Genomic DNA, 23,113 nt, shown 5'->3' with positions numbered 1-23,113 from the left:
GTAGATTAATTCCAGCTTCAGATCTTCACTTTGACTCTGAAGCAGACTAATGGTAAATTCTGTGAAATCGCTTCTCCAGTAGATCATCACACATCACTTGAGCTTCATACAGAGTGAACAATGTGAAGATGATTTCCCTGGACACCTTATAAACCTACAGATCACACTTAAATCATAAAAATATTTGACAAGCAAGGAATGGTAAAGCAAACAGAGTATTAGGATGTAAGGTTAGTTTTTTTCAATAAAAAGTATTGTGGTTGAAAATTAAGTTTGTTTGAGACGTAAAAATTACCTTTCCTTTACCATTTTATACCTTCACTGACATAGAATTTCACCCTCATGTAGGATCTTAGTTGGGCGCCATCTAAAATGTTGTGCGTAGTTCTGGTCTTTTCACTTGAAGAGGATACTATGAGCTGGAATGGTTTCAGAGGAAGATGCTAGTTTATCGCTGTCTAAAAACACATAGCTATCAGGATAAACTCAGGGAGTTTGCTCTCCAAAGCTGGTGAAACATAATTTTAAGGAGATATGACTGAAGTATTTAAAATGACAAAGCGAGTGTGTACATCTGGGTTGATTCATTGAATTACATAAATTAGGGGGAAAAAGCAGTATACAAACAGCATCAGCACCGAACTGGGTTAGATGTCAGCAGGCTTTCCTTTTCCCAGGTGATTACTGACTTTCAGGATTAATTGCCAGTTTTTCCAGTGGATACGGATTTGCAGGAAACATTCTAAAAGGAGCTTGATAAATTCCTACAGGACTCTGCTATCACATGTACAAAAGTGTGTAGGACCCGGAGTAGTGTTATTCCTGTGTCATTGTTGTTTTCTGGAACTTCATTTGTTTTGCTATGGAGAGAAATATCTCAATTGTTTCTTTTTCCAAATGGCTTCTTATTTATTTTTATGTGTTAGGAAATGACATGGCTGCTGGTGAGTGGGAGTCTGGGGGATGGTGTTACTTAGCTGCCTCATAGTTAAATGGGGCAGACTCAATGCACTGAATATCTCTTTTGTCTGCTCTTTTATACTATTTTGTTATTTTTGGCAGCGTGAACAATATGAAATAATATATCCACCTTGCACAAATGCCTTTCTTAGTTCACTAGGACTTTTTAAACCCCAGGCTTTTCATGGGAGAATAGGGATCTCATTGTGTTGCTTTCAAACTGACATAAATCTTAGTCAGATTAAATGTTTATGGATCAACAGTCAATGCCCAGTAATCAGAAGTATACTGAAATTTGACCTTTGTATTGTTAATTTAGAGACACTTCCCTGCATTACCCATGTCATGCCAGATTTCAAAATTGACAGTTTATGTGTTTGTAGCATTGTAATCATTATTAAAGGGACACATTTCATCACACACTTCTCTTCGATAAATCCTAGCAATCATCATTAATTTTATGCTGTTTAACTGTTTAATAGTAATGTCAATGCAGCCAGTGAAAGGCTTTCTAAATTTCAACTTGTTTTCTATACACTAATATTGGTGTAGTTGGCTAAAACCCTAAGTCAGTGCATGAAAACAAATGCTTGCTGGGCTAATGTTGAACATTTGTTCACACACAGTGAAGAACTGCAGATGCTGGAGATTTGAAATGAAACAGAAATTCTGGAGAAACTCAGCAGGTCTAGCATCATTTGTGGAGAGAAAACGGAGTTAACATTTCACATACATTAACCCTCAGCGGGACTTGTTCATCATAGCTGGTTGCTTGGGGATCGCAACTGTTTTCACCCAAAGAACTAAATTCAAACATAGTTGGCAGAAGCACAATCTGGCATGAACTTCATGCATCACTGACTCACTCACAGTCATGATGTTCTTTCATTGAAATTATGTTTCCCATTCTTAGACAGATCCTAGAGCCCAAGCCTGTCTTGCAAAATATGTTGTACTAGTTTCCTCAGCCAACAAACACTACTGAGACTTGACCAGTATCAGTGTTACAGCAGCATGAAAACAAGATATTCCCTGGTCAATTAATCTATGGAAGTTTATTTTATATCAGGGAGAAAACAATTTAAAAAGCAGGTTAAAGGTCTCCTTGGAACTATTATTAAACTAGGGGATTTGATGTAGCGTTAATAATGATGAGTCACCAACAAGAAAAGCTTCACCTAGAATTAGATCTTAAATTTAACCTAATGATCAACAAGATTGCAAATACATGATTAAACATATCAAAAACACTAAATGGACAGAGTTTACCTGAACTCTCAACAAGTTGCAGGTTTCCAGTCTATTGATGGTTTGCAACATAGGATAATCACTGTTTTGATCAGATGAGCAGAGGTGAATAAGCTCCCTTTTTATAATGCCCCTTGGTTGGTCCAACAAGGGTTTTGAATTCATTTAACATGTAGCTATATCGCTCTTCAATCAAATGCAGTACTTGTCAAAATTAAGGGGTCAATTACAAGGTGTCATTTTTGCTGAAAGTAAAAGGAATTTTAATACTTTGAAATGCTAAGAAAAATGATAAAATATGACATCCAACATACTCAAACAAAGGTATAAAGTTTAAAAATGAAGAGTATCTAGAATAAAAAAGATCAAAAATGGACTGTTTAAAAAATGCCCTTAGCATTCTTCAGACGTTAGGCTTAATCAGAGACCATGGTTACTAAATTGATGTCTTGTATACTAAGGAACAGCAAAATGGCAAAAAGACCTCAGACAGTGGTCTTTCCTCACTGTGCCTTGGCAACAGTTGCCACAAGCTTTAGTGTGTCCCTCAGCACGTAGTCCTGAACTTTGGATAGTCTGTACCACTTGGTTGAGGTTGGCTCCTTGCTCTGGAAGACAAGCAAGTTTCAGGGATCTTTCAATAAATTGATGGTCTTCCAGGCAGAGTAAATGTTTGTCTTGGTGTGCGGCCTGGTGAACGGACCTTAAAGCACAGATTCCGGTGTCATGGAGCTGCTTGGGACAAAGCATGGACATAGAACATAGAACATTACAGCACAGTACAGGTCCTTCGGCCCTCAATGTTGTGCCAACCTGTCATACCAATCTGAAGCCCATCTAACGTACACTATTCCATGTACGTCCATATGCTTATCCAATGACGACTTAAATGTACCTAAAGTTGGCAAATCTACTACCATTGCAGGCAAAGCATTCCATTCCCTTACTACTCTCTGAGTAAAGAAACCACCTCTGACATCTGTCCTATATCTTTCACCCCTCAATTTAAAGCTATGCCCCCACGTGCTCGCCGTCACCATCCTAGGAAAAAGGCTCTCTCTATCCACCCTATCTAACCCTCTGATTATTTTATATGTCTCAATTAAGTCACCTCTCAACCTTCTTCTCTCTAATGAAAACAGCCTCAAGTCCCTCAGTCTTTCCTCATAAGACCTTCCCTCCATACCAGGCAACATCCTAGTAAATCTCCTCTGCACCCTTTCCAAAGCTTCCACATCCTTCTTATAATGCCGTGACCAGAACTGTATACAATACTCCAAGTGCGGCCGCACCAGAGTTTTGTACAGCTTCACCATAACCTCTTGGTTCCGGAACTCGATCCCTCTATTAATAAAAGCTAAAACACTGTATGCCTTCTTAACAGCCCTGTCAACCTGGGTGGCAACTTTCAAGGATCTGTGTACATGGACACCGAGATCTGTCTGCTCATCTACGCTACCAAGAATCTTACCATTAGCCCAGTACTTTGCATTCCGGTTACTCCTACCAAAGTGCATCACCTCACACTTGTCTGCATAAAACTCCATTTGCCACCTCTCAGCCCAGCTCTGCAGCTTAAATATGTCTCTCTGCAACCTACAGCATCCTTCGTCACTATCCACAACTCCACCGACCTTAGTGTCGTCTGCAAATTTACTAACCCATCCTTCTACGCCCTCATCCAGGTCATTTATAAAAATGACAAACAGCAGTGGACCCAACACCGACCCTTGCGGTACACCACTAGTAACTGGTCTCCAGGATGAACATTTCCCATCAACTACCACCCTCTGTCTTCTTTCAGCAAGCCAATTTCCGATCCAAACTGCTATATCTCCCACAATTCCATTCCTCCGCATTTTGTACAATATCCTACTGAGGGGAACCTTATTGAACGCCTTGCTGAAATCCATATACACCACATCAACCGGTTTACTCTCATCTACCTGTTTGGTCACCTCCTCAAAGAACTCAATAAGGTTTGTGAGGCACGACCTTCCGTTCACAAAACCGTGCTGACTATCACTAATCAATTTATTCTTTTCTAGATAATTATAAATCCTATCCCTTATAACCTTTTCCAACACTTTACCAACAACTAAGGTAAAACCACCACATCTCTCGCCAGACTTCCTTTTCAAAAGCACATGCCAGCAGGACATGTGTGACAGTCTCTATCCCTCTGCAGCTGCTTCAAACACAATGTATGGTGGCACAAAGAGTCCAAGCGTACATGAAGGATCTCACAGGTAGTGCCCTTCTCACCACCAGCCAAGCAACATCTTGGTGCTTGTTGGAAAATTCTGGTGATGAGGCATTCTGCCAAATGACAGTCTGATCAGACAACAACCCGAAAGGATCCACCCTCCCCTTTTCCTGACAGGTCTTGAAGGATGCTACCTGCTGACCACTTCACAATGAACATGTGGTCAAAGGTTTTTTTCTTGCAAATTTTTCCATAAAAGTCTGGTGATATGGGACAGTAAAACTACTTGGAGCATTCTGCGGCAACGAGGCAAGACCATCCTTCGCAACACTAAGGACAGGTAGAATCTCAGTACATTGTGATACCTGGTGTTAGCATCCTGAGTCTACATACAGCTTGACCCAGATACACACAAAAGTGGCCACAAGGATAATGGTAGTGTTGGGTACGTTCTCCACCTCTCCCTCTCCTTATCCAGAGCTTTGCACATGGTGTACCGGTGGACACAGTCCATCTTGTGGGCTTGTGGAATTCATTGCCATGGAGTGCGGTGGAGGCTGGGACGTTGGATGTCTTCAAGGCAGAGATCAACAAATTCTTGATCTCAGAAGGAATCAAGGGCTACAGGGAGAGTGCAGGGAAGTGGAGTTGAAATGCCCATCAGCCATGATTTAAATGGCGGAGTGGACTTGATGGGCCGAATGGCCTTACTTCCACTCCTATGTCTTATGGTCTTATCTTAGACCTCCAGATGATATGGAAGATGGCTCAGATGACTACAACAGTGCATATTCTGGGAATGGGCAAGACCTGGGCCACATACAACAACAAAAATTTCCTCACATCTGATGACCAGGCTTTTCCTGCAATGGAGAGGGAATGGTGTTTCCAAAAGCGCACTTTCTGTCTCACTTTGGCAATACACTCCACCCAGGTTTTAGTGCACGCTCTATTCAAACTGGTCAGATGCTTGTTAATCTGTGCATTGACAACAGATCTGAGCAGATGTTTATTGGTACCTTCATGAACTGGCTCGATCTGTGGTGATGTATTCACTGTGGCCATCTTAAGCCAGTTTTTTGTCCGTTTGTAACAACCATTTTAGTGCATGACAGGTCCCCGTTATTTAAAATCAAATGACGGAACTGATTGATAATCAACAAATTTATGGTCAGTTTTTACAAATATTATAACACTATGCAATTGAAACATGTGTCCAAAATCATCTTAGCTTTATTAATATGCAATATAATTGCTTGAATTGTTAGTGAGAACATTAGGAGAATTTAATACCTATCTTTGAGTAATGCAATGAAATCTCTAATATCCAACTGGATAGGCAGATTTTGTGCCAACTTTGTTCAATAAAAATCATCTCCACAAAGTTTTACAAAGATTCCTTATTTTGTTTAGAGACACACAATACAACATGAATCATGTTAAAATTCATTAACTGTGTGAAACTGTTACAAGCATTGAAAATATCAGCCCTTTGTCTACATTATTTTTATGTGGGCTCCATTTATCTGTGTGACTCAATGGTTGTGTGATTCCACACCAAAGGTTTTCTATCTTGTTAGATATTACTCACTCCACCTTCACTGTATAGTGCAGTTCCTGATTCTCTTATGATAGCCTCAGACAGCTGCATAGTGGAGTAGGGACATGCTCCACAAGCTGATGATTGGATTGGATGTCTAGGTTTTCTAAAATTTCAAGGAGAATGTAATGTGAGACAGGGACACCTGTGCTGCTGTTCTTACAATCCTGAGTTTTATTACTGCAGCCTTCTGAATCACACAATATTTACAGGAAATCTGCTCATACTTTCTTTCTTGTGTGTGGTATTCTGAAAGGGATCACCCTATAGTCATATTTTCCTTATGTCTTTAATGGAAACATGTAGAAAATGTCTATTCTTGCACGCCCATGGCATCATTAAACTGTAGGATCAGATACGATTTTACTGTTATATGTCTGTTTAGGAGAAAAGAACTGTGAGAGAGTAGGATTTTTTTTCAGCAATGGTGGCAATATTTTTGGGGATTTGTCAAAGCAACTGGTTAGGTGGTTAATAGTGATGCTACTCGGACATTTGTCTTCTGTTATGTTGGCACTGGTAGTCCTTAGCTGAGGTGTAGCTGCCTGAAATTGATCAGAAATATATAATTTTAAAATGTGACAGTTTCAGTCAGATGCATTTATTATCTCACAATGTTCTATTTTTCATCCCATAATAGGACTTCATTTGACAGCAAAGGTTCTCTAATTTTTTTGCCTCTATTGATTTTCTCCCTGATCCCTCTTAAGATACTGTTGACACTTTCTCAGCTTTTGTTCAACAAGCAATACACCAAAGCGACAATTATTCCTGTGTAAGATTCCACATTATTGCCCTCTCTCAGATCCTAATCCAGCCATGACTTGATACCACCAACATGAGCGTGGAGTAGGGGTCATTGCATAGTTGTCAGGAGTGACAAATCTCATTGATATTCCCCTCTCTAATCCAGGAAAGGGAAAGTTAATATTAGTCAATTAAGAACTAATACGTCAAAAATTTTTCTAGATAGTGAAGCTCAGCAACTTACTAAGTATATTTGGTGAACAATTAGAGGAGAAAGTTTGAATCAAAGTACTCAATGGTATTAAAGGATATTTAGATGTTTCATGAATGCTGCATTTGAATTTATTCATTTTCATATCTAACATAATTGGTAAATTTCTGGTTTTGATAATAACAGTATAAGTAATACAAATATTCACCAATAACACTTCTTCTTTGACCATTTGTAGATTATCAAGCTTCTACACAATGGGTCTTTCAACAATAATTTGTCAGAAACTACATGAAATCACTTACCATAATCATTACTCAATCAATTACCAAAAATTGCAGAAATAGATCAAGGGAATAAACATAAGGGACGTGGAATATTATGTGACTTTGGCTAGTATTGTCTCATCCTCGAAGAATGAATCAACAGCTTTTAAATAAACAACATTGTTGCTCAAGTAACATACAAATTTTAGAACTAAGGTGAAGAATGGTAATAAAATTTAGGAGAAAACTATCTAAACTGATAATATAAACATCATATAGTTTATGGACATGACCAATATATTTTCTGTTCTTAAAAAATTATGATCACAATCTAAATTTTAACATTTCCTTCCACAATCTACTTCTACATCCCACACAGTAAATTTTCCTAATCTTTATTGTGCAGTTATTAATTATAGTGTTCCTTCTCATATAAAATAATGGACTTTTGGATGTTTTGAGATATTGGATTACCGGTTTTGGAAATGTACAATTTAATTCCGTTTCTTTGTGTTTTGCCACTCTGATGAGTGCTTAAAATATTCTTCTGAAAAGAAAATAACTCTTAAAAATATGTTTATTTAGTTAAAAAATTTGTTAAATTCAATGGTAAAAAGCACTCTAGGTATGACACTCATAAAGCTCAGTCACTGAATGATACATAATGAATCAATAGAAAATGCAACATTTAATACCTTGCAATAGTATATAGAGCAATTTAAATTATCAAGCAGTAGAACAGAAAAACTCAAATGATAATTCGTAATTAAAATAGCAATATGTATGCAGTTAATAAATATTTGTTTAAATCTATTTTTAATAGGTACTGAATTTAATTAAAATAAATTTTCTGTAAGATTTCTCATATTATACATACAGTTTAAACCTGGCATTGCTGAACTTCTGGCTAACTAAAACAAAAAAAAATCAGTTACTTGAGAAACTCAGCAGATTTGGCAGTATCTGTGGACAGAAAGAAAGTCAACCTTTCAGGTTTTGTGTCCCTTCTTCTGGACCCAAAATGTTGACTCTGCTTTCTCTCCACAGGGACTGCCAGACCTGCTGAATTTCTCCAGCAATTTCTGTTTTTGTTTCAGATTTACACTTTCTGTAGTTCTTCTTTTTGTTTCTGATTAATTGCATTGCATTCTCACAGTGAAGAGGCATTCATGTCATTTATAGCACATGCTTCAAGAATGCTTTAAATGATTTTTATAGAACGGAATGCAACAAACAAGTCAGTTAGACCAGGTGATCATATATCCAACAGCATGCAGACCGCAAATTAACATTTCTAAATATTCTTCTCTTCTGATAAATTTCCACAAAACAAGATATTCATGAACCAGCCCAGCTCTTCCCCCCCCACCCACTGCATCCCAAAACCAGTCCAACCTGTCTCTGCCTCCCTAACCGGTTCGTCCTCTCACCCATCCCTTCCTCCCACCCCAAGCCGCACCCCCATCTACCTACTAACCTCATCCCACCTCCTTGACCTGACGTCTTCCCTGGACTGACCTATCCCCTCCCTACCTCCCCACCTATACTCTCTCCACCTATCTTCTTTACTCTCTATCTTCGGTCCGCCTCCCCCTCTCTCCCTATTTATTCCAGTTCCCTCACCCCATCCCCCTCTCTGATGAAGGGTCTAGGCCCGAAACGTCAGCTTTTGTGCTCCTGAGATGCTGCTGGGCCTGCTGTGTTCATCCAGCCTCACATTTTATCATCAAGATATTCATGAAGGTGTCTTCCTAGACATCTCAAACTGGAATATTGACAAACAGTTCAGGTCTTAATAGAGTTCACTGGACATATGTGAACTATGATGAAATGGCAGATTGATAATGATGATTTAATTTTTCCTGTTGCCTCAGGTACACATTTCTCACCAGCTTACACTATGCACAGTTGGCATCAATTTAAAGCTTGCAACAGCATACCACATTGTCAGTCTGACTTTTGTTGTACCTCATATTCTGATTGCTGAGAGAACATTAAGTACATCAGTTGTTGACAAATGTATTAATTCCAATCAGTTCAAACATCAAGAGGACATGTGCAAGAACAAACAAAAGCCCTGGAAAATACGAGGCAGCCCAGACAGTGTCTGTAGAGACAGGAACAGATAATGTTAGCAATTTTCACATTTTCAAGCAAAAGTGGGAGAGTTTTCAAGTGAGACATCCGTGATCCATAAGACACAGGAGGAGAAATAGATTATTAACCTCATGAAGTCTGCCATTCAATGATTAAGGTGAGGCGGTGAGCTGGATCTTCCAGCAATGAGGCAATCAATTGGCTACTGGTGGGTTTTCTGTCAGAGTTAGAATCCCAGAAGAGGACATTCCACTTGTTTAAAGCTGCCAGCCAATCAGGGGGCTGGCAGCGCCAAGACATGTCATCACCATGGCAGACGCAGCGGCTACTTGACTCTGAGATACCACAGCTGGCAAAGATCGATGCGGTTTGGTGGGCAAGGGTGAGTTTCCATGTTTTGGGGAGAATGGGGCAGGTGCATCTGAAGCAAGGCCAGAGACATGGTTCTCAATGTCTGTACCCCATGTCTAGGCCCTTGATCTTACAGAGATCAGCATAGCTTGAGGCCTCTTCTCCCACCCACTGAACTGGCAGTTTGCCCACACTGGTTTACCACTTAAATTCTTTCTTGATCTGTTCAGAGTTAAAGTAATTGCAGCCCCAGGACGAAATGTGGCCCTTAAGTGGTCATTAATTGGATCAATTGGTGACGGAGCAGGTCCATGATGTTTGGGCCTTCCCGCCCAGACCTCAGAGATGCTGTGGTGCTACAAAGCCAACAGACATCTCCCCAGACAAACTGCCCAACAATATTCCCGTCATGTCACCTTCTCCACCACCTTTCAGGAGGGGTAGATGCAGCCTGGTGTTTCAGATCTGTGACCTTTGTCAGAACTGGAAAATTTTATGGATGCAACAGGTCTAATAAGAACAGAGGAGAAAAAGGGGGATGGGGAGAAAAGAGACTGTATTTGATAGTATAAAAGTCTGGGGAGATTAAATGCATAGCAAAATCATTACCAGTGCCTTGCTTCTTGAACAAAAACAGAGCAGTTGTTACAATCTGAAATTAATCAACATGATGTTGAAATAGTATCAGAGATAATGGGAACTGCAGATGCTGGAGAATTCCAAGATAATAAAATGTGAGGCTGGATGAACGCAGCAGGCCAAGCAGCATCTCAGGAGCACAAAAGCTGACGTTTCGGGCCTAGACCCTTCATCAGAGACCCTCTCTGATGAAGGGTCTAGGCCCGAAACGTCAGCTTTTGTGCTCCTGAGATGCTGCTTGGCCTGCTGCGTTCATCCAGCCTCACATTTTATTAACATGATGTTGAGTTCAGAGTTCATAAAATATCTAATCAAAAGTTAAGGTGCTGTTTCTTAAGTTACTTAAGCTTCATTATAACAATGTAAGGGTTTCAGGATAGAAATGTAAGAGAAAGTGATAGAAATTTAAAATGGGAAGTGACCAGAAACTTAGGATCAAGCTTGTAGACTGAACATATTGCTCAATACAGTCTGGTGGTGGATAATGAAACAACTCACGAAAGGTGGAGGTTCCACAAATGTTCCCTCTACAATGATGGGGAGCACAGCAAAACAGTGCAAAAGATAAAGCGAAAGCATTTGCAACAACCATCAGCCCGAAGTGCCAAGTGGACGATCACCTTGGCTACCATCAGAGATCTTCAGCATCACAAATTCCAGTCGTTAGCCAATTCACTCCACATTATATCAGGGAACAGTTGGAGGCACTGAACACTACAAAGGCTGTGGGCCCTGATAATATTCCAGTAATATTACTGAAGATTTGTCCTCCAGAACTTGCCAGATCCCTAGCCAGCCACAACCCTGTGCAGAACTGCCCAGGTGGTTCCGGTACACAAAAATCAGGACAAATCCAACCCAATTACCACCCCACCTACTCTCAATCATCAGTAAAGTGATAGAAGATGTTACTGACAGAACGATCAAGCAGTACCTGCTTAGCAATAACTTGCTCACTGAGGCTTAGTTTGTGTTCATCCAAGACCATTCAAATTCTAATCTTATTGCAAGCTTAGGTCAAACTTGGAAAAAAAGATCTGAATACTAGAGGTGAGGTGAGAATGGTTTCCCTTGACATCAAAGCTGCATTTGATCAGGTGTGACAGCAAGGAGCCTGAGCAAAACAGGGATCAATGGGATTCAAGGAACTCACGCTGGTGGAAGAAGAACCTAGCACAAAGGAAGATGGTTATGACTATTGGGCATCAGTCATTTCAGTTCCAGGACATCTATGCAAGACTTCCTTAGGGTAGTGACATAGGCTCAGCCATCTTCAGCTGCTTCAGAAAATTACCTTCCCTCCATCATTAAAGATCAGAAGTGGGCATATTTGCTTATGTTTGTACAATGTTTAGCATCATTCACAACTCTTCAGATATTGAAGCAAGCCATGGCAAAATGCAGCACGACCTTGATTATATCCAGGTTTGTGCTGACAAGTGGCAAATAACATTTGTACCACACAAGTGCCAGACAATAACCGTCTCCAACAAGATGGAATCTAACAATAACCCTACATGTTTAATGTTACTACCACTGCTGAATCATCTACAATTAACATACTGGTGTTACCATTGATCATAAACCGAAATGGGCTAGCCATTTAAATAATGTGTTTACACGAGGAGGTCAGGTACTAGGAATACTGCAGTGAGTAACTCACCTCCTTACTGTCCACCATCTACAAGGCACAAGTCAGCAATATAATGGGATACACCCCCACTTGCCTGAATCAATGTAGTTCCTACAAGACTCAGGAACCTTGACACGATTCTGAATAAAGCAGCTCTTTTGGCTGGCTCCAAATCACAAATATTCACATGTTTCACCACAGAATTCAGTAGCAGTGTGTACCATCTGCCAGGATAAGCAAGCATCCTTAATTAACACCTTCCAAACATAGGATCCTAACAATTACAAGGTCAACAGGAGAAGATACATGGGAACACCACTACCTGCAAGTTTGTTTCCAAGCTATTCACCTTCCTGACTTTGAAATATGTCACCATGTTTTCAGTGTCTGAGTTATCCTGGAAACCCCTCTCAACTGGGTACATCTACAGCAAATGGACTTCAGATCACCATCACCTTTTCAAAGCCAATTTTTAAAAATTCACTCATGGGATATGAGTATCATTGACTGGGCAAACATTTATTGCCTATTCCTAATTACCCTCGAGAAGGTGGTAGTGAGTTGCCTTCTTGAAAAACTGCAATCAATGTGTTGCAGGTTGACCCACAATGCTGTTAGGGAGGGAATTCTTATCCAGCAACAGTGAAAGAATGGCAATATATTTCAAGGTCAGGAGTTCATGAATGTTTGAGGATATGATGCCAATTAAATGGGCTGCTTTGTGCTGGATGATGCCAAACTTCTTGAGTGTTGTTGGAGCTGCACTCATCCAGACAAATGGGGACCATTCCTTCACTCTCCTGACTTGTACCTTATAGATAGTGGACATGTTTTGGAGAGTCAAGAGATGAGTTACTCGCAGCAGTATTTCTAGCTTCTGACCTGCTCTTGTAATCGCCGTATTTATGTTGTGAATCCAGTTAAGATTCTGGTGAATGTTAAGCTCCCAGGATGTTGATAGAGGGGGAATTAGTGACGGTAGCACTATTGAATAAAAAGAACCTGTGGTTAGACTGTCTCTTATTAGAAATGGTCATTGCCTGGAATTTGTGAATGTAATTTGTCACATTTCAGTCCAAGCCTGAATATTGTTCAGTTTTCGGTATACTTGAACATGGGTCTCTTCAGAAAACTGAAAGAACTGTGAATGCTGTAAATCAGGAACAAAAACAAAGTTGCTGGAAAAGCTCAGCAGATTTGGCAGCATCTGTGAAGGAAGCAACAGAGTTAACATTTTGGGTCCAGTGACCCTTTCTCAGGGCTGATAGTAGCTGGGAAAACATCAGTTTATATGCAGAAAAAAGTTGGGGGGGGGGGGGGGGGGGTAGGGGGTAAATGATAGGATAGAGCCTAAAGAGAGAGAGAAGGCTGGGAGAGTGAATAGTTGTTAATGAAAACCGTTAGTGACTAACAACAGGGGATGTGCAGTGGCTGCTATGTGGTAACAAGGCCTGGTGTGTGGAGCAGGGGACTGGGACATGGGAGAGTTTAGGCCCTAAAACTAGTGAGCTCAAAGTCTCTTCAGTATCTCAGGAGTTGCAAACGGTGCTGAACATTGTAGAATCAGTGGTGAACATCCTCACTTCTGACCTTATATTGGAGGGAAGGTCATTGCTAAGTCAGCTGAAGATGTTAGGGCCTAGGACACCACGCTGAGGAACTCCTGGATGTTCTGCATATCGGACTGACCTCCAACAACCGCAAAGATCTTCCTCTGTACCAGATGATACTCCAACTAGCAGAAAGTTTTCTCACTGATTCCCTTTGAGTTTAGCTTTGCTCGGGCTCCTTGATGCCACACACAGTCATATGCAGCCTTAAAATCAAGGGCTGTCACTCTTACCTCATGGTGATGTGCAAAACTGCTAGCCCAGCTACTGATACCCACATCCCATGAATGAATTGAAAAAAAAAGTTACACAATCCCTAGTGTAGGACGGAATGCATTGTGACACCAAACACAATACAGCACCAAACTGGAAGAAATACAAGTAAACTGGTGTTTCACCTGGCTGGAGAGTTTGGAACCCTGGGCCACAGTAAGGGAAGAGGTGGAACAGCCGCTATTCTATCTCCTGCACTTGCATGGGAAGGTGCAGTCTTGGTATGCAGGAGGGAGGAGCAAACAATATGTTTAGTTGGGGTAGGAACTGTGGCCTTCAAGAAGCACAATGGGGGTAGTGTCATAATCAAGGTCATTGCAACAGTTACTGGGTTCAATGTAATCATTGCTTGACAACCTATTCCACGGACAGAGATAAAGAAGTTAATAATGAGAAGGGGAGGAAGAGTCAAAGATGAACCAAGTGAAGGTTAATCTATAAGAATTAGGAAAGTTTGCTGTACCAGGGAAAATATAAAAGTGATATGCTTCTTACTTTAAAATATGCCCAAAAATATAAAAGTGATATGCTTCTTATTTTAAAGCAGTCTGAAAGACATAGAGTTCCAAGAATGTTACCTCTTAGCTGTCCATCTCATTGCTGATCAGGAGTCAGGATTTACTTCAAACTAAACCAAGGGTTTTTGATTATACATCCCTGCATGATGACATGGAATGATGCATAACACATGTTAAAACAAACTTTCTCACTGGGTCACTTGCCTTAAATTAAGAATGGATTGGACAGAGTAAATTATGCACTTGTACACACTTGCCTTTGACTACTGTTGATCCTACCAGCATGAGTCTGGGGTCCATAGTCAATTATTCACCAGCCCAACAGTTGGCTCTGCTCTAAGGTTCCATCTAAACTTTCCCAATGGCAAAACAGGGATGAACACTCATGTATTTTTTTCATCTTCTATTTTAGCAGAGCCTTCAGATAATTAATTACAAATGAAAATTGACATCAAGACTGCATTTGAACAAGTGTGAAATCAAAGTGCCCCAGCAAAACTGGAATCAGTGGAAATCAGGGGTAAATTGGTTGGTGTCATGTCAAAAAAAAGGAAGGCAGTTGTGGTTGTTGCCATCATAACTTCAGGAGCTCCTCAAGGTAGTGCCCTAAGCCCATCTTCAGGTATATGGCCAATGAGCTATCGTTCATCAAAAGGTCAAAAGAGAGGATTTCACTGATGACTCAATGTTCAGCGCCACTTGTGACTCCTCAAATACAGAAGCAATCCATCTACAAATGTAAACAGACTTTGACAATGTTAATTGATTGTATCTCATGCAACAACAGTAAATCAATGAAAAAAGTGTTGTTTTGTGTGCTATACAGGCAGATTGTACCATACAAAGTGCCTCAGGGTATTTGAGAGGTCCATTCAAAAGTCTGATAACCATGGGGAAGAAGCTGTTCTCGAGCCTATTTGTTAGTGTATTGGGTGTATTGTTAGGGTCGAAGAGAGTATAACCAGGGTGGGAGGGATCTTTGACTATGTTGGTTGATTTCCCAAGTCAATGAGAAGTACAGATGGAGTCAATGGGTAAAGGGCTCACTTGCATTATGGGCTGAGCTGTGTTAATGACTCTCTGTACTTTCTTGGCCTCTTGGGAACAGAAGTTGCCACACCACACGGTGATGTGTTCGGTTAGGATGCTTTCCATGGTGCATCCATAAAAAAAATGGTAAGAATCTTTGTGAACATGCTGAATTTCCTTTGCCTCCTGGGGAAATAGAGACGTTGTCAATACAGTGTGGAGCTGGAAGAACACAGCAGGTCAGGAAGCATTAGGACAGCAGGAAAGTCAACATTTCAGGTTTATACCCTTCATTTGTTGTGCTTTCTTGATTGTTGTATTGACATGGATGGTCCAGGACAGATTGTTGGTGATCATCACTCCCAGGAACTTGACCATCTTGAACATCTCCACCTCTGTGCCCTCGATTCTGCTTCCTAAAATCAATGACCAGCTCTTTCATTTTGCTGACATTGGCGGGGAGATTGTTGTCTTTATATCATGCCGCTAAGCACTCAGTCTCTTTCCTGAATTCTGTCTCGTTTGTTGTTCAAGATCCAAACTACAACAACGGTATTGTCAGCAAACTTGTAAATGGAGTTTACAATGGAATTTGGCCACACTGTCATGAGTGTATAAGAATGTCCAGTTTGGGTAAGTAACATTTGCACCAGACAAATGCTAGGAAATGACAATTTCCAACTAGAGGAAATCTAACTATTGCCCCTGGACACTCAATGGTATCACTATCACTGAATTTCCTACTTTCAGCAATCTGGGGATTACCATTGGCCACAAACTGAACTGGATTCATCAAGTAAATACAGTGGAAACAAGAACAGGTGAGAGGCTAGGAATACTGCAGCAAGTAACTCACATCTGACTCCTCAAAGCCTGGCCAACATCCCCATGGCACAAACCAGGTGTGTGGTGGAATATTCTCCTCTTGCCTGGATGAGTGCAGCTTCAACAACACTTAACATAATCCAAGACAAAACAGCCCACTCAATTGGCACAATATCCACAAACATTCACTCACTCCAACACTGGCACTCTAAAAGCAGTGTGAGCTACATGGAAATTCACCAGAGATCCTTAGACAGCACCTATCAAACCCATGATCACTTCCATCTAGAAGGACAAGGGCAGCAAATACATGGGAACACCACCTGCAAGTTCCCCTGCAGGACACTCACCTTTCTGACTCGGGAATATATTGTCATTTCTTCAGGGTCACTAGGTCAAAATCCTGGAATTTCCATAGTAAGGGCATTGTGAGTCTATCTACAGCACATGGACTGCAGTGGTTCTAAAATGCAGCTCACCACTGCCTCAAGGGTAAAAAGGCATGGACAACAAATCCTGGGCCAGCCAGTGATGCCCATATCCCACTGATGAATAAAAACATTTCAAAACAATACTTGTGTAAAGGGCAAAGAGATCACAAATAATCATATGTCAAATACTTCTGCATGGTATAGTGTGTAGCATTGTGAATAGTAATTTCAAACTTTGGAACTAAGCTGTTGTCTATTGCAGCGTATACTTGCATTCTTCACTGCATATCTGTTGCAGGCTCGCCCATTATGATTTGGTGATTGATTTCAACACTTGTCTAAGCACCAACACAATATAATGATGCTCTCACCTCACAACACAGTCTGTGATGATGTATATGATTGTCCATTTGCTTTGTTCTACAGCGAGGTTTATAATAAAGAATGGAGGATGTAACATGTCCTTTCGGTGTGAAGAACCCTACAAAAAGATGATGACACATCGTTATGTAAATCAATGGAACTCCAAATTTGTGGGTCCACACCCAAACATATTTGGAAGACAATGTACACACTTTTAAGGTGATCCCAAGGTCTGGCTCAGTGCATACCGCACTTGGTAATGTCATCACTTGCTCAGTCTCAGGGTCTTAGTACAGAAGAACAACAGAGTGTCCCAGTTCCTGTGTTTTCTTTACAATTTCAGATTACTTGTCTAGCACAACAAGGAATTTAGAATTGGCCCATTTTCTTCTTTTGCTAGAGCTCAGGCTAAGTATGTGAACACGCAAGGATGGAGAGCGCTCCTTGATTCTAAAGAAAACCAAGCTGGATTCGTATCACATCCACAAACACTTACTCCCTGCACCACCAACATTCATTAGCAAAAAATTGTACCATCTACAATATGCACTACAGAAGTTTTCCCCAGCTTCCCTGCGAAAACTACATAAGGCTGCCCACTCTTGCATCCCACCAACATCCCTACTGACCTGTAAACCTTGGTTACAAATATTGTTCATTTGATGAACCTGCTGTAAATTATTCATTGACATAACGAAGTCCATGAGTTTTTTCACTCATTCTCATTGAGTTATTGAGGTCCACAGGACAGAAAACAGTCCCTCACCCCATTGAGTCTGTGCCAGTCAAAAACAACCACCTTATTATTCTAATTCTTAAGCAATTGACCCATAGCCTTGTATACCATGGCATCACAAGTGCACATATAAGTATTTCTTCAATGTTATGGTGTTATAAATCTTCTATCTCTTGCCTTAAACCTGTGCTCCAGCAAGATCCCTCCACCAAGTTGCTTCCAGTCTATGCTGTTGTAATTTTATATATATCAATTATGCTCCCCCTCAGTCTCCCCTGCTTGGAGGAAAACAGCACCACTCTGTCAACTCTCTCTTCACAACTAAAACTCTTCAGCTCAATCAATGTCCTGGTAATTCTCCTCTGCACCTTCTCCAGTGCAATGACATCCCTCCCAATGTGCATTCCAGAATTGCACTCAATGCTGTAGTTGTGATCTAACTAATGTTTAATAAATTCCAGCATAATGTTCATGTTCCAAGCCTTTGCTACTAAAGGTCTTCTTCACCACTTTATCCACCTGACCCTCTACCTGTCAAATCATAACATCATAGGGTCATACAGTACAGTAAAATGCTGCCCAAATGTCCCAAATTAAACTAGTCCCATTTGCCCGCATTTGGCCTATGTCCCTCTAAACCATTCCTATTCATGTACTTATCCAAATATGTTTTAAATGTTATAACTGTGCCTGCATCTACCATTTCCTTTGGCAGTTTGTTCCACATATGAAGGCATTCCATCTGAAAAAGTTGCCCCTCAAGTCCCTTTTAAATCTTACTCCTCTCAGCTGTCAAAAACAGCAATGTGGTACTGCCCAGACATTTTAACTTTCTGATGTTGATTGAGGGGTAAGGAGAAAACTCTGTTCCATTTCTTTTTAAGATTGTGATAAGGGACTTGTACCAGTCAAGAGATGGAAAGTTTGTTTCAGAAGCTTGAAAGTCAAATGGAATATCAGTTTACCTGCCATTTCGCGAAGAAAATTAGCAAAGATAATCGTTAAAAATCACTGAAAATTAGTCCTCAGTAAAGCGCTCACCTTTATCCCCCTCCAACCTAACATCAACAAATACTGTTCACGCTTGGACGTTGAACAGTTTTTCCACTGCCTCTGTCTCTGTGCTTACTTCTTCAATTATGAGCCTAACCCTCCCTCTACTGACCCCTTCTCCCACCTCCAACACACACTCTCCTCCTGGACACCACCCCAAGGCCTCCTACCCTCTCTCGACCTCTTCATCTCCAACTGCCGTCGAGACATCAATTGCCTCAACCTCTCCACTACTCTCACCCAAAGCGACCTCTCCTCCACAGAAAGTACAACCCTCTACTCCCTCCGCTCCAATTCCAACCTCACCATAAAATCTGCGGACAGGGGAGGCGCAGTTGTAGTATAGCACACTGACCTCTACATCAGAGGCCAGATGCCAGCTCTCTGACGCCTCCCTCCACCACCCCGTTGATCATTACCCCACCCCCATCAGCAAAACATCATCTCCCAAACCATCCACAACCTCATCACTTCAGGTGACCTCCCACCTACAGCCTCCAACCTCATCGTTCCCCAACCCCGCACTGCCCGCTTCTGTCTCTTTCCCAAAATCCACAAACCTGACTGCCCTGGTTGACCCATTGTCTCCACATGCTCCTGCCTCACCAAACGTATCTCTACATATCTCGACTCCATGTTCTCCCCCTTGGTCCAGGAACTCCCCACCTACGTCCGTGATATCACCCACGCCCTCCCCAAAAGTTCCAGTTCCGTGGTCCCCAACACCTCATCGTTACCATGGATGTCCAGTCCCTATGCACCTGCATTCCCCATGCACATGGCCTAAAGGCCCTCCGCTTCTTCTGGTCCCACAGGCCTGACCAGTCCCCCTCCACTGACACCCTCATCCGCTTAGCTGAACTCGTCCTCACCCTTAACGACTTCTCTTTCAATTCCTCCCATTGCCTACAGACAAAGGGGGTAGCCATGGGTACCCATATGGGCCTAAGCTATGCCTGCCTCTTTGTAGATTATGATGAACAATCCCTTGCCCGTAGCTACATTGGCCCTAAACCCCACCTCTTCCTCCTTAACATCCATGATTGTATCGGCACCACCTCATGCTCCCACAAGGAACTCAAAAGTTCATCCGATTCATCAAAACATTCCACCCCAACCTTAAGTTGACCATCTCTTTCTCCTTCCTGGACATCTCTATTCCCATCTCTGGCAGCCACCTAGAAACTGATATCCATTTCAAGCTACCGACTCCCACAGCTACCTAGAATACACCTCCTCCCACCCAACTTCCCACAAAAATGCCATCCCCTATTCCCAATTCCTTTGCCTCCGCCGCATCTGCTCCCAGGATGGGGCATTCCAATCCCGAACATCTCAGATGTCCCCGTTTTTCAAGGACCGCAACTTTTCCCTCCACAGTGGTTGAGAACGCCCTAGACCGTGTCTCCTGCATTTCCTGCAACACATCCCTCACACCCCCTCCCTGCAATAACAACCAAAACAGAATCCCCCTCGTCCTCACATACCACTCCACCAACCTCCAGATCCAATGTATCATCCTCCAACACTTCTGCCACCTGCAATCTGACCCCACCACCAAAGGCATTTTTCCCTCCTTACCTTATCTGCTTTCCAGAGGGACCACTCTCTCCATGACTCCCTTGTCCGCTCCACACTCCTCTCCAGTCCCACTAATCCTGGCACTTTTCCCTGCAACCGCAGGAACGGCTACATCTGCCCCTACACCTCCCCCCTCACCGCCATCCCAGGCCCCAAGAAGATTTTCCATTTCAAACAGATGTTCACCTGCACATCTGCTAATGTAGTATACTATATCTGCTGTTTCAGATAAGGCCTCCTATACATCGGGAAAACCAGGCAGACGCTTGGGGACCGCTTTGCAGAACACCTATGCTCAGTTCGCAATAAACAACTGCACCTCCCAGTCGCGAACCATTTCAACTCCCCCTCCCATTCCTCAGACGACATGTCCATCCTGGGCCTCCTGCAGTGCCACAACGATGCTACCTGAAGGTTGCAGGAAAGCACCTCATATTCCACTTGGGAATCCTGCAGCCCAATGGTATCAATGTGGACTTCACAAGCTTCAAAAATCTCCCCTCCCCCAACCGTATCCCAAAACCAGCCCAGCTTGTCCCCGCCTCCCTAACCTGTCCTTTCTCCCACCTATCCCCTCTTCCCACCTCAAGCCCCATCCCCATCTCCTACCTACTAGCCTCATCCCGCCCCCTTGACCTGTCCGTCCTCCCAGGCCTGACCCATCCCCTCCCTAACTCCCCACCTACACTCACCTTTACTGGTTCCAACCCCGCCTCTTTGACCTGTCTGTCTCCTCTCCACTTATCTTCTCCTTTATCCATCTTCCATCCACCTCCCACGCCCTATTAACTTCAGAACCCCCTTCCCCTCCTCCATTTCTGAAGAAAGGTCTCGACCTAAGTCAGCTTTCCTGCTCCTCTGATGCTGCTTGGCCTGTTGTGTTCATTCAGCTCTACACCTTGTTATCACTGAAAGTTAACGTTTGATTTTGGTGATATATGTGGCAAGCCCAGCTTTATAACCTGTCTCTAGCTTTCACAGCATAAACAGAGTTTAAACGGGCCTTCTGACTCACCTCTACTTCGTAACTTAACGTGCTGGCACTTTCTGTATAAAACAATTAATCAAAGCTTTGTGAAAAATCCAAAACGAACACGCATCTGGGGCTTACAGCAGCTCCCAAGTGCCCCTGGCCTTCAGTGCGTGGCTGCTACGCTTGGTGACAGTATTGAGTGGAGTTGTAGTCATATCAAAGTGTTCCTCCAGAGATTCCCTTCAGTGACCCTGCTGGTCAACAGTCAGACCTTGGCTCCCAAATGCGCTGCTTCGTTTGTAAATTTGCTATACGCTTTCGACGAATAAAGAATGGATTTCGCGATGCTGAAGTTCAAGCAGGTTAATTTCCGGACAATAAACGCCCAAAAAAATGGCTTTGCACTTACCACATTTAAGAGTTTGTGAAGTCAACATGACGTGGGCAAATGCGCCTAACTGGCAACAACGAAGTCGGGGCGCATTTCAACCCGTAGCAATGTAGCAGAATGAAAAAAAAAGTAGCCGAATAAAAGTTGCAGTGTTAACAATTCGCCCGTTAAATTAACTGAAGAGTAGAAAGTAGCACCAGATGCATCCAGTTAAAGAAGGTTTTGTCAATATCATGGTTGATATTAAGAATTGAGACAAGGAAGTCAGTAATCTGATTTCTACTCCCAGTTATCGTTGCTCTAAAAATATTGGGAGAAAAAAAATTCAGACGTTTGACTGCTATCTCCATTCTAAATTCTTGCTCACTTTGTATGAAGTTCTGAGCCAACAGGCTTTTATTGTAATGCATTTAATTGACTGGCTAGACACGTCTATAAATGTCAGGTTGTCGGTTTATTTGCTTTCTCTAGCGACGTTAGGTATATACATAATGTCTGAATAATCTGATTTCCACAAAACTGCCATATTCAAGTCACAAGTACTTTAGGAAATGGCTTAATACAGCTATTGAATTTCAATTCAAACTTTAATCCTTGTTTTGTTGATAAATTCTACCCTGGCATTTTACTTACAAACTAAAAAATAAACAGAAAGTTTTAATGCCAACAAATGTTTCTACTGTGAAACAGAAAGAAATACTCAGTTTTTAAAGGCCCCTTCCATCTATGAACTAGTACAGCAGGTTCCTTGTAATATGATCATGATGCTGCATGATCCTAAACATCTACTTAAAATTGTGTAAACCAATTCTCTTGTTATTTTGCTATTACACAACATAGCTTCCCATTATAACTTTTGAAATTAACTTCAATGCAATGTTTTTCACTTGCAATAATTGAACAGTGGATTAAAACTTGTGTCTGACTGTGTAGTTTCATAATATGAATAGTTTAGTTGCCACATATCAGGGAATTGTTCATTTGATACATGTGAGATAGAAAGATAAATACTATTTAGCAATTACAGAGTGAAACTAATCTGCTTTATATGATTTGTACTGGTAATTACTGCATCCCATCTTTTAATAACAAAGGGATTAACTTTAATCTGCCAAAATTTTTATTAAATGGCTTGAAATGGCATCATTATCTTAGATATTTTGAGTCCAATCTTGTTCACAAGATCCACATTGCTACTTTAGGATATCATTCCTCAGATTTATACTCCGACCATACAACAAAAGGTGTCCCAGGTACTACTTGTTATGTTCTTTTCAGAAGGGGCCAGTAGAAGCAGGAACCCTGTTTTTGGCCTGACAAATCCTGGCGAATGAAATTTACCACTGTTTGGCTGCTTTGGGCTTCACTTGCA

At 41.6% G+C, this 23,113-nt stretch overlaps 1 long non-coding RNA gene across 1 annotated transcript; it reads right to left on the bottom strand.

Moving 5' to 3' along the window:
* Positions 1–5,646: 5,646 nt before the first annotated feature.
* LOC125462961 (uncharacterized) lies at positions 5,647–21,532 on the bottom strand. Its single transcript, XR_007249734.2, has 3 exons — positions 21,393–21,532; positions 17,016–17,125; positions 5,647–6,559 (listed from the first exon to the last, which is right to left on the bottom strand). It is a non-coding gene; the product is annotated as an uncharacterized LOC125462961 (long non-coding RNA).
* Positions 21,533–23,113: the final 1,581 nt, after the last annotated feature.

Source organism: Stegostoma tigrinum, chromosome 21 (genome assembly GCF_030684315.1).
Source record: "Stegostoma tigrinum isolate sSteTig4 chromosome 21, sSteTig4.hap1, whole genome shotgun sequence".
NCBI classification, from domain to species: Eukaryota; Metazoa; Chordata; class Chondrichthyes; order Orectolobiformes; family Stegostomatidae; genus Stegostoma; species Stegostoma tigrinum.
Note: the sequence above shows the minus strand (reverse complement) of the source record. Positions and strands in the feature narration are given on the sequence as shown.